The 7796-nt window shown below is 39.2% G+C and overlaps 1 pseudogene; it reads right to left on the bottom strand.

Moving 5' to 3' along the window:
- Positions 1 to 4136: 4136 nt before the first annotated feature.
- On the bottom strand, positions 4137 to 4891 carry LOC128598344 (transcription factor Spi-C-like; annotated as a pseudogene).
- Between the last annotated feature and the right edge of the window lie 2905 nt (positions 4892 to 7796).

Here is a 7796-nt window from a genome sequence, read left to right as displayed (position 1 = left end):
TCCCCCAGGAGTGGGAGGGGGATGCTGCCAGGTCACAGCCCTGCAAGGCCTTCTTTTCCTTCCTCTTTTTTTTTTTCAAGCAAAATTCAACTTTATTCCAGAAGCCTCTGCTGCATGCTGTGGCTAACAGACCAGAACCTAGCAGACCTCAGTGACTGTCCCCACGGGACACAGGTGGGACAGGGTCCTCTCTTTATCTGCCTTGCTCTGGACCTACAAGGAATCTTCTTCACCCCCAAAGATCGGTCCACAATTTCTGGAAATACCCATTTGTGTGTCTGTTTAATCACGTGAGAGTTTATTGCAGATCTGGAAATACCCTGCTGGGTGTGTCTCAGTGAGGGCTCAGGGTCCCCAGGGGTGTGCCTGCCTCAGTCATAGCATTTCTCATATTCTTTTATTAATAAAACCCATACTGGCAGTCTCCATTTGTGTCTTTTTTCTTCTGTCTTCCTTCCCTCTTCCTTCCCCTTTCTTTTCTTTTACAAATGTACTGACTCAAATGGGAGGGGCTTCTGGGCTGCTGCTGTTTTTTCTTGATGGAGTGCCGGCTACATTTGTGGTCCTTTTGTGACAATTGATCAAGCTATATACTCCAAGGTCATGCATGCTATATATCAAAAATAGTTTTACTGAAAGATATTTTTACTTAAAAACGGCTAAAATGTAAAGTATTTTTCCACATTCTATTAAACAATCAAGAGTGCTTTTTTGCCCCCTACATTTTTGGTGGATTCTTTTCCATGTGAATCTTGATGTGTTAGGTGGAGACCAGTTCTGAACTGTCCTGTCTGCCTCTCACAAGCTCTGACCTCAGCCCAGTAGCTTGATCTTTTTAGAGGGTGGTGGGGCTAGGCAGAAAGTCATAAAGGAAACATGATTCCATCTGGACTCATCTGGAGGGAAAGGATCTCCCATCCATGCTGATGTAGACTGCCATTGAATTAGTCACTGACTTTGCAATAAATGCATTTGTTCCTACACTCATTTAATGTTTGTTTATTGAATACCTTTCATGTAATGGCACAGGGAGTACCTGTCTGCAAGGAACTTGCAACTCAGCAGGGCAGAGAAGATGTCCCACCTATCATCATCATAATCATGCAAGGGCCTAGCAAGATGTGTCCTTAGAGCATTCAGGGAATAGGTTATAGGAAACACAGCAGGATGTTTCCCAGCTGAGCCTTCCAGAGAGAAGGGCGCAATAGGAGTGGCAGGGAGAAGAGGCAGAATTCCACCCAGGTAGAGGTGAGGGCAAAGAGCATTCCAGCAGAGGGAATAGTGTAAGGCAGCCAAAATTTTGAAGAGTGAAAGTCACTTAAGTTGTCCCCGAAGGGACAGCTGTGGTCAAATCATGGCGTTCCTGACAGAGCCAGGGCAGGTAGAGCGGCCTTCACTTGTAGGCGTAGGTAAACAGTTATGAAGAACCAAATTGAAGACATTGAGAATAGAGCAGGGAAAGGTTGCAGTGTATCTCTAAAGCCCCTCTGCTTTATTTTTAAAATAAGAGCTTCATTAGGGCATACTTGACATATCATTTCCCCTCTCTGCTAGTTTATTTTTTTCCCTAGGTTACATTGTTTGCTTTTGTAGGTAAAGTCCAAGTTGTAGTTGAGCCCTTCACCCAGGAGGCGTGCCATATATCCTTAACTTGTGCCCATTAGGTGAGAGCACACCAGTCCCCTTCCCACCTCCTTTCTACCTTCTCCCTCCTATCTCCTTCCCCAACTTGAATTAAATTGAGTTTTTCTTCTGTGTGGGCATGTATTCGTTTGTCTATAGCCTTCATATTGGTATCGAGTACATTGGATACTTGCTTTTCCACTGTTAAGATACTTTACTAATGAGAATGTTCTCCGATTCCATCCAGGTTAATGCAAAAGATGTAAAGTCTCCATCTTTTTTATGGCTGAGTAGTATTCCATGGTGTACATACACAATAGTTTAATTAATCCATTCATGGGTTGTTGGGCACTTGGGTTGATTTTAAAATGAGCTGCAATAAACATTCAAGTGCAAGTATCTTTGATTAAAGGAATTTTTCTCTTGTGGCTAGATACCTAGTAATGGGATTATGGGATCAAATGGATGGACTATTTTGAGTTCTTTGAGGATTCTCCATACTTCTTTCCAAAAAGGCTATATTAGTTTGCAGTCCCACCAACAGTGTAAAACTGTTCCTTTACAAAAAATGTGAAGTCTCCATCTTTTTATGACTGAAAAGTATTCCATGGTATTCATATACCACAGTTTATTAATCCGTTCATGTGTTGATGGACACATATTGGCAACTGTAGAAATTTTTTAATGAGCAAGATCAAAAGAGAAGCAGAGAAGAAAACAAATTGAGTAAGGAACATGAATAAAACTTCCACTGAAGTTTTTAAAGCCACAAATTTGATTTGGACTAAATACTGTATCATATGCAATCATTTTTTATAAATGATTTCTTGATTTTTTAAAAAAGCCATCAAATATATGTGGAGTAATTTTTTTCTCTTAGACAAGGAAGCATGGGGAAAAAAAGAGTGATTTTTTTTTTCACCTAAATATGTGACAGGAAAATATTCAAATCAATACATAAATCAAATCATGTGTCCTCTGGTAAATGGCTTAAAACAACAACAACAATAAATCATCTGTACTGGCACTGTTAATCTAAAAGAAAGTGGTTACATAGATCCACATTTAACTACTGAAAAAATAAAAAGAAAGTGGTAAATGGTTGCATGGAAGATAGAAAAGGCAAAGATATTAGTCTATAGTACTTAATTATTTGAGGTTACCTTTTTTTTTTTTTTTAAGAAAAGGTGTGTGGGGGGTGGTGACTTATTCTGTCACCCAGACTGCAGCTGGAGTGGAGTGGCACAATCACAGCTCACTGCCTTCTCCAACTCCTGGGCTCATGTGCTCTTCCTGGCTTGGCCTTCCCAAGTAGTAGGATTACAGGTATGATCTGGGTTGATCATTTGAAACACAAAATTATTTATTGGCAGAATTTCCTAACAAGTTAATATATATATTATATGTTATTTGATAAAAGATAGCAACAATAAAATTAATTGTTGGATGCAGTTAGAGACATAAAAATAAGAGAACAAGGCTCAGGGCCTGTAGCTCAGTGGCTAGGGCGCCAGCCACATACACCAAAGCAGGCAGGTTTGAACCCGGCCCGGGCCTGCTACACAACAATGACACCTACAACAAAAATATAGCCGGGCATTGTGGCAGGCACCTGTAGTCCCAGCTACTTGGGAGGCTGAGGCAAGAGAATCGCTTAAGCCCAAGAGTTTGAGGTTGCAGTGAGCTGTGATACCACGGCACTCTACCAAAGGCTGACATAGTGAGACTCTGTCTTAACAACAACAACAACAAAATAGGAGAACAAACAAACTCAAAAGATTTAGCAGCATCCCCAGTTTCTTTGTTTTTCTTCCTTTTTTCTTAACCTTGTTATTTATTTATTTTTTTTTTGAGACAGAGTCTCGCTCTGTTGTCCTGGGTAAGGTGCCATGGCATCATAATTCACAGCAACATCAAACTTGTGGGCTTGAGCAATCCTCTTGCCTCAGCCTCCTGAATAGCTGGAACTACAAGTTAAGTGCCACTACACATAACTAGTTTTTCTATTTTTAGTAGAAATGGGGAGGGGGTCTCCCTCTTGCTCAGGTTGCTCTTGAACTCCTGAGCTCAAGCAATCCACTGGCCTCAGTCTTCCAGATTACTAGGATTACAGGGGTAAGACCTGGGGCCTGGCCTATCTCTTCTGGTTTCTTAGCAAACAAAAACCAACAAAACAAAAAGATAAAGTTTTGTTTTCCCCCTTCATTATTTGCTTTAAGCAAAAATCCTGAATTCTAGTTCATGATGGGTAGCTTAAAAAACAAAAACAAAAACAAAACAAAAAATCCTAAGAAACAAAAACTTTCGGAGTCTTCACGGAAAAAAACAAAACAAACAAACAAACAAACAAACAAAAAAAACCCCCTGAATTCTTTCAGAGTAGAGGCAGGACAAAAAAGAGACAGACAGAGAGACAGAGAGAGACACTGGAGGAGGGGGGAGAGAGAGAGAAATCCTGAAGCTCATAGGGATGGATTTCTGTTGACAAGAAACCATAAAATGTGAAAGTACGTTTAGCAGTCAGGGTGAGTTAGCTCATTTAGCTCATGGTAATTGGTATATGCATAGTTGTAACTTGCATTCCAGGTATTTAAACTGAAATATTCTTGATCATGTGGGACATACTGAGCAGAAGTTCTCTTTCCCCAAGAAATAAGATGGAGAGAATCTTTGGAGAATGGCCTCACTGGATTGGTAAGTAAGCTTTCTCTGGATTTTGATGATTTCCCCAGTTCTTCCATAATTCCTAAGTGCCCTGGCCATTTTGTGATAAGTCATGGTCTTCCAGTTGCCTTTTCTTTTCCCCCAAAGTTTGGCAAGGTTTTCTTTGTTTTTTGATACAAACTGAAAGATGCCCTTGGTTTTATCTACCCACTGAATATAAGATGCCATGTCAGGATTATACAGGGATTCATGAAGGTGTTCAAATAGTCAGAGCTTCTTCTCGCCTTTTCCCTCTTTGTGCTGGAGTAGAGCAGGTTGCACTAGCTAGTTTTCAGCTATGTTCTGCAGAGATTGATGAATATGGTCTTCAAAACAGAAATCTTTGGCACTGTTTATCATGGTTCCCTAGTTACGTATAGGGTCCTCTGTAGGCAATATTCTGTAGCAGTGGGAAGTTCCTCTGATGTGAGGACAATGGTTAGTGAAAGCCAGGTAATTTTTGTAATCTGGAGAGTACTGAAGATCTGTGGTTGAATGTTGCCTCAGTATCACAAAAGCATCTCCAAATGCTTGACCTTAGCTTCTCTTGTTAAACAGAAGTCATGCTTCATTAAGAAAGTGATGATACTATTACTTATGCAGGAATATAGTCAACCCTTTATAAAGATGTTTCTTTAATATTGGAATTGTTTATTCATTGGTAGCCTGTCAAATGTAGTGTGAACTTGTACAAGGTAGAATAGCTTTTCCCTCCTCTGAAGTACACATCTGCATCCCCTCCCTGCTAGTTTTAATCTGTCACATAGTTCTCAAGAGACAAATTCAATAGTCCTGATATATCCATTAGGGTACACTAACTGTGTTAATTGCTATAACAAAATCTCAGTGGCTTCTTTCTCTCCTCATAGTCCCATGCAGGTTCTGTGGGGAGGCACTGTTCTAAGCATTTACTGGGGACTTTGTTCCTTCCAGCTAGGTACCTTAAGCTCTCTCTGTTCTCCTCTTGGGCCTTGCATCCTTCAAAGGAAATAGTTTGTCAAACCCAGAGCATTATGTAATAGATAACAGAGCTTTAGCGAACATGATAAAATCTAAGTATTGTTGTGCTTCTGATTTCAGGTATCATGAATTATCTCTATCATGAGACACTGAGAATATGGCCCTCTCGCTTTAGGCAGTCATTAATGTTATGATTATACCTTTCTCTATACTGAGTGGTGGTGGGTAAGTAAAGGCTTTTACAAAACCAGAAACAGGCAGTCCTACCGTTGTTGCCTTTTCCAAACTCCTCTATGACAATGCAGTTCTTCCTTCACTTGACAGAAAATTCTGTTCTAATCATGCAGTACAGGAATCCTGATAATAAACAGAAGACAATGGAGAGAGATTAGTAAATACCTAGGGGATTAAATTGGTTGACCTTGTAACTGTCAAGGCCAACCCCTAAATTTTTAAAAATTCACACTTTTGGAGTGTTTTATTAACTTGCTTGTCTAATCCATCACTATTAAAATTTATTTATCATAGTAAAAGTTTATTTTATACATTTTAAAAATAACTATCTTTTTTTTTTTGCAGTTTTTGGCCAGGGCTGGGCTTGAACCCACCACCTCTGGCATGTGGGGCTGGTGCCCTACTCCTTTGAGCCACAGGTGCTGCCCCCTAAAAATAACTATCTTTTTATAAAAGGGTTAACATATTTGTTACCAGCAGGGTGGGGGATGCCTTCTGCATCATGTAGCCATTTGGAGACCAAAATAACCAGGACTGTGTCATTTCCAACATGTGGCTTTTGAGGTATCCTTGGGCATCAGCACCCAGCCAGCAGATGACAGTGAGGATACTGCAGGAGGTTTTTATGGGCTGGGTCTGCAAGTGGTAAATGTCACTTTCCTCTACATTTCATTGGCCAGACTCAGCTCTGTGACCACACCTATTGTAAGAGTAGAGGCCTGAGAAATATACCCCCTGTTGCATCTCAGCATCTCAGCTTTACACTACAGTAGTGGGGGAGGGTCATCAGTCTTTGGTGAACAGCTAGTTATCTCTCCCACACTGAGCTACCAACTTCTTTTTTCTTTAAACTTACATACAGTACACTGACTACCCAAAGTAGCTATACTAGAGATGTTGGTTTCAGAAAAATAAAGGAGACGTTGCTTAACACAATGGTTCTAAAAGAATGAAATGGGCTTTTTGTTGTTGAATTATAGTATATACGTTTATTGGATTGATAATCTGAGTCCCACAGACAGGGAGAAAGTATGGATAGTTATTTGGTGCCAAGGTCCAAAGGTTTTAAAAAGCAAAGGAAAGAGTGATAGTCAATAGGGCTGGTATAAATACTAGCTTTCCTCCTAGAAGGCAGGTGGTAAGACAACTTTCCTCCACCCCTTTGAAATTAGGGCTGATGATGTGATTTACTTTGTTCCTGTACAATGAAAGGAGCAGAAATTTGTCATGGTTTTTCATATTTCCTTCCTTCTGCTTGTGGAGGCCTTGGAAGCACATTTTTGAGATGGAAGTGTGTCGACCTGGTCCCTCAACGACAGACCAGCAGAACCCCTCCCACCCCCTGACCTTTGATAGACATGTCTATGGACAAGAAATGCACCTTTGGTGGTCAAGTTACTGAAATCTTGGAGTTGTGTGTAGCCATAGTCCTTCTAAATACCTTCTACATCAGGTTAAGGCCTTCTTGAAAAAATAAGTTGACATAATATTTCAGATCAGACTTTATAAGCTTAAATTTTACTTAATGGGATTTGAAATGTAAAGCTTTTTAAAGTAGTAATTTCGTTGAAATCGACTTTTTGATATAAAACATCTTATTTGTTCATTAAATACATTACTTAACAATGCTTCAAAAGTGATCTATAAACTTCATTATTTAAATATCAGAGGAACAGAAAATATTTTATGTAATATTTAAGGTATACAATTATAGAAAGATACTAGCAAATTTCTTTTACCAGCAGCCTTTAAAATGAAATAAAATTTTTCAGTATTTTAAATGTAGTTTTTATTACAACAAAGGTAAATTTTTTTAAAAGTAAATTCTATTTAATTTTTTTTTTTCTTTCTTCATAGAACTGTTCCTCTTTCCTCACACGGAATTTGTGTGGCTTTTCTTAGAACCTCCTCCTTCGTCATGGCATTGAAGTAACTGGAATTAATACCAAAGGAGCCTATTTCTCCTTTTGTTTCCTCAGTTCTGCTTTGAAAATTCTATGGTTACTATAATTAAATTATAGTATCAGTGTATTTGCTAATAGTGCCAAGATTTACTGTGGATATCATATGTCCTCTGTTCAGCATGCCTCAAAATGAATAAAGATTATGACAATGGTAAATCATGTACATGTATCTTTTTTTATTTTTGCCTTTTCTATGTACCCTTAGGATGGTGAGAACATGTACATATACCTTCATGTGAGAAAATAGGTCACCAGTCTATTTTACAATAGAGCAGGAAGTTCAAAGCTTGGTAAGGAAATAGGATGGAGTAT

Source organism: Nycticebus coucang, chromosome 11, assembly GCF_027406575.1.
Source record: "Nycticebus coucang isolate mNycCou1 chromosome 11, mNycCou1.pri, whole genome shotgun sequence".
NCBI lineage: Eukaryota > Metazoa > Chordata > Mammalia > Primates > Lorisidae > Nycticebus > Nycticebus coucang.
The sequence above is the reverse complement of the archived record's forward strand: the minus strand, read 5'-3'. Positions and strand labels throughout refer to the sequence as shown.